Below are 4,553 nucleotides of genomic sequence, written 5' to 3'. Positions count from 1 at the left end.
CAACCTTTAATTTTTGAACGAGTACATCTTTCTTCTGCTAGGAACAAGGAAGTTTCCTGGGGAAAAAAAAAATTCTTTGCGAATTTTACTCCGTTTTCTTGGGCGCCCACACCACAGCCGGCCACGCTCGGGAGGATCGTGTGCCCTTAGCTCGGCCAGCCCACACACATTGACGCACCAAAACGGACGCCCCTCCCCACCCCACCCCGGGCACCACGCCCAGCCCCACCAGAGCAGAGCACCTCTAGGGAGACAGCGGGGAGGGGAAGCAGGTGCATAGGAACAGGGAACGAAGCCGATGGCCGCCGGCGCGACTGGCCCCGCCCACCAGGAGGGGCCGGGGCCGAGGCCGGGGGGACCGGGCGGCCGCCTTCGGGCCGGTTCTTTCGGGGTCCGCCGAGGTCCCCGTCTCCCGCCGCCGCTTCGGGGGGCCGCGGGGGCGCCGCGCCCAGGTGCCCGAGGCCGGCAGGCAGCGGGCGAGCCCCGGCGGGACGAGCCCCGCCCGCCGGCGAGGGCCGGGCGGCGGCCGCGGCCGGGCCCGGATCCGGGTAGACCTGTCCGCCCGGAGCCGTCCCCGGGCCGGGTAGACCTGTTCACGCCGAGACCGGGCGCCGCCAGGGGAGCCACGCGGGCGGTTTCGTGGCACGGCCGGCGGCCGCGGCCGAGCCCGGATCCGGGTAGACCTGTTCGCCCTCTGGCCGGACGCTGCCGGGACAGTACGCTGACGGCTCCGGCAACCGCTGGTGGCCGCAGCCGACCCCGGAGACAAGGCATCCTCCTGCCATCCCTGAGCCGGGGGAACCCCACAGCCCCGGAACGCCCCGGAACCGTATGGCTCTAGCAGCCCTGTCCCGCCTGAGAACCCGGTTTCAAGACCAATACGTATTTTCGACAAAACTCAACCTTTAATTTTTGAACGAGTACATCTTTCTTCTGCTAGGAACAAGGAAGTTTCCTGGGGAAAAAAAAAATTCTTTGCGAATTTTACTCCGTTTTCTTGGGCGCCCACACCACAGCCGGCCACGCTCGGGAGGATCGTGTGCCCTTAGCTCGGCCAGCCCACACACATTGACGCACCAAAACGGACGCCCCTCCCCACCCCACCCCGGGCACCACGCCCAGCCCCACCAGAGCAGAGCACCTCTAGGGAGACAGCGGGGAGGGGAAGCAGGTGCATAGGAACAGGGAACGAAGCCGATGGCCGCCGGCGCGACTGGCCCCGCCCACCAGGAGGGGCCGGGGCCGAGGCCGGGGGGACCGGGCGGCCGCCTTCGGGCCGGTTCTTTCGGGGTCCGCCGAGGTCCCCGTCTCCCGCCGCCGCTTCGGGGGGCCGCGGGGGCGCCGCGCCCCGGTGCCCGAGGCCGGCAGGCAGCGGGCGAGCCCCGGCGGGACGAGCCCCGCCCGCCGGCGAGGGCCGGGGCGGGGGCCCGGGCCGGGGCCGGGGCCGGCGGCCGGGGCCGGGGCCGGGGCCGGGGCCGGCGGCCGGGGCCGGGGCCGGGGCCGGGGCCGGGCGGCCGCCTTCGGGCCGGTTCTTTCAGGGTCCGCCGAGGTCCCCGGCCCCCGCCGCCGCTCCGGCGGGCCGCGGGGGCGCCGCGCCGAGGCGCCCGATGCTGGCAGGGAGCGGGCGGCCCCCGGCCCATGTTCACACGGAGAGATAGGCAGACACAGGGACTCTCAGACCCACTCACAGCCCCGCCGCCCCCCTCTCTTTTTGCCGCGGACGGCCACAGCTGCACACTCATCGACACAGACAGACACACACAGACATAGGCACGCCTGCGCATGGACGCGCACACTTGCCGCAGATGCGCTCCGTCCCCCTCCCTCCCGTCGCCCTGTCTCTCGAGGGTTGGGGGCACTCCTGCTCTCCACCATCTGCCTCCCTGGCGCCACCCTCAGACTTTTCTCGCCCCTGCCCAGGGTCCCATCAGCCAGTTCGGACGGCGGCGACGGCAGCAGCAGGGGGGCGAGGACTTGGGTGCCGAGGCAGCCAGGGTGTTCGGCGAGCAGGCCGAGAGCCTGGTGCAGAAGTAGGGCCAGCGACAGTCTGGAGGTGGTGGCGGGATGCTTGGCACTGTCTCTTTTTGAAGAAGCATCCTGTTCAGGTCGCTCTGAGCCTCTCGGTTCGATGGCGTTCCTTCCTGCCTACCCCCAGCCCCGGTCAAGCCTGCGGCAGGACGGAAGCGAGGCGGGCGGATGAGGGAGTGAGAGATGCAGAAATCAAGGTGGGAGGTGGGGCAAGGGCACGGCAGGCTTTCGAGGGCCGGGAGCCGGGCTTAGAGAGCGGATGCTGCTGGCCGTTTTGGCACGGAGGCGGCGGGAACGCCGCCGGCTCCTAAAGAGTCCCTCCTTCCCTCTCCGGCAGTGGCATGGGGAGCGGGCTGCAGGCAGGGTGGCGACAGGGCGGGCTGGAGCTGGGGAAGCGCGCGGCAGGGGGTGACGCTGACGGCCGCTCAGGCATGGAGCCAGAAGGGACGCCGCCGTCTGGGACCGAAAGTCACTCGCCTTCACGTCCCAGCTTTCGGGGCGGGGGGGGGGGAGGGGGGGACCAGCGCGTGCGAGCTGCCGTGTGTGGCGGGTGCGTGCGGGGCTGCCAGACGTGCGGGCTGGCCGCCCAAGACGTGCTCGCGGGCCTGGACTGGGTCCCGGGGCTGCGGGTCCGATCGACGAGACCTGGTCTCCCCAGCACCAGGAGGGGAGGCCGGGTCCACCCACATTGGGGGGGTGGGGGGGAGGGGAGGTGGGCAGGGGGCAGGCCCCGAGCTCCAGGAGGAGAAATCTACAAAGGAAACAAATCTACGGGCCGCTCATGTGACTAGGGTTCCAAGCGGGGCCTGGAGAAGGAGGTCTGCCCAGAGCTACACGGCAAACCCATAGGGCCGGACGGGGGAAGCCAACAGGCGTCGCCCGGTGCTAAGCGCCCAGCCGGGCGGGGCATGGCGAAGCCAAGAGGCGTGGCCCGGCGCTAAGCGCCCGGCCGGGCGGGGCCTGGCAAAGCCAACAAGCGTCGGCCGGCGTTAAGCACCCGGCTGGGCGGAGCCGGAGAAGCCAACAGGTGTCCGCCGGCGCTAAGCGCCCAGCCGGGCGGAACCGGGCGAAGCAACCAGGTCTACCCCGGCGCTAAGCGTTAGGCCGAGCGGGGCCGGGCGAAGCCAACCAGCGTGGCCCGGCGCTGCGCGCCCGGCCGGGCGGGGCCGGGTGAAGCCAAGGGGCGTCCCCCGGCGCTAAGCGTTAGGCCGGGCGGGGCCGGGTGAAGCCAAGGGGCGTCCCCCGGCGCTGAGCGCCCAGCCGGGCGGGGCCGGGCGAAGCAACCAGGTCTACCCCGGCGCTAAGCGTTAGGCCGGGCGGGGCCGGGCGAAGCCAACCGGCGTGGCCCGGCGCTGCGCGCCCGGCCGGGCGGGGCCGGGTGAAGCCAAGGGGCGTCCCCCGGCGCTAAGCGTTAGGCCGGGCGGGGCCGGGTGAAGCCAAGGGGCGTCCCCCGGCGCTGAGCGCCCAGCCGGGCGGGGCCGGGCGAAGCAACCAGGTCCACCCCGGCGCTAAGCGTTAGGCCGAGCGGGGCCGGGCGAAGCCAACCGGCGTGGCCCGGCGCTGAGCGCCCGGCCGGGCGGGGCCGGGTGAAGCCAAGGGGCGTCCCCCGGCGCTAAGCGCCCAGCCGGGCGGGGCCGGGCGAAGCAACCAGGTCTACCCCGGCGCTAAGCGTTAGGCCGAGCGGGGCCGGGCGAAGCCAACCGGCGTGGCCCGGCGCTGAGCGCCCGGCCGGGCGGGGCCGGGTGAAGCCAAGGGGCGTCCCCCGGCGCTAAGCGTTAGGCCGGGCGGAGCCGGGCGAAGCCAACCGGCGTGGCCCGGCGCTAAGCGCCCGGCCGGGCGGGGCCGGGTGAAGCCAAGGGGCGTCCCCCGGCGCTAAGCGCCCGGCCGGGCGGGGCCCGGCGAAGCCAAGAGGCATCCTCCGGCGCTAAGCATTGGGCCGGGCGGGGCCGGGCGAAGCCAACCGGCGTCGCCCGGCGCTAAGCGCCCGGCCGGGCGGAGCCGGGCGAAGTTAACAGGTCTACCCCGGCGGTAAGCGTTAAGCTGGGCGGGGCCAGGCGAAGCAACCAGGTCTACCCCGGCGCCTAGCACCCGGCCGGGCGGGGCCCGGCCAAGACACCAGGTCTACCCCGCCGCTAAAGGTCAGGCTGGCACGGCCGGACAGGGGTAGCAGGTGTACCCCGCCGCTGAGCGCCCGGCTGGCCGGGCCAGGCGAGAACAGCAGGTCTTCCCCGCTGCGCCAACAGGCTTGCAGGGCGCAGGCGAAGACACCAGGTCTACCCCGCCGCCTAGCGCCCGGCTGGCGGGGCCCGGCCAAGACACCAGGTCTACCCCGCCGCCTAGCGCCGGGCTGGCGGGGCCCGGCCGAGACACCAGGTCTACCCCGCCGCTAAAGGTCAGGCTGGCACGGCCGGACAGGGGCAGCAGGTGTACCCCGCCGCTGAGCGCCCGGCTGGCCGGGCCAGGCGAGAACAGCAGGTCTTCCCCGCTGCGCCAACAGGCTTGCAGGGCGCAGGCGAAGACACCAG

Source organism: Aphelocoma coerulescens, unplaced genomic scaffold (assembly GCF_041296385.1).
Source record: "Aphelocoma coerulescens isolate FSJ_1873_10779 unplaced genomic scaffold, UR_Acoe_1.0 HiC_scaffold_623, whole genome shotgun sequence".
In the NCBI taxonomy this organism is placed as follows: domain Eukaryota; kingdom Metazoa; phylum Chordata; class Aves; order Passeriformes; family Corvidae; genus Aphelocoma; species Aphelocoma coerulescens.
Note: the sequence above shows the minus strand (reverse complement) of the source record.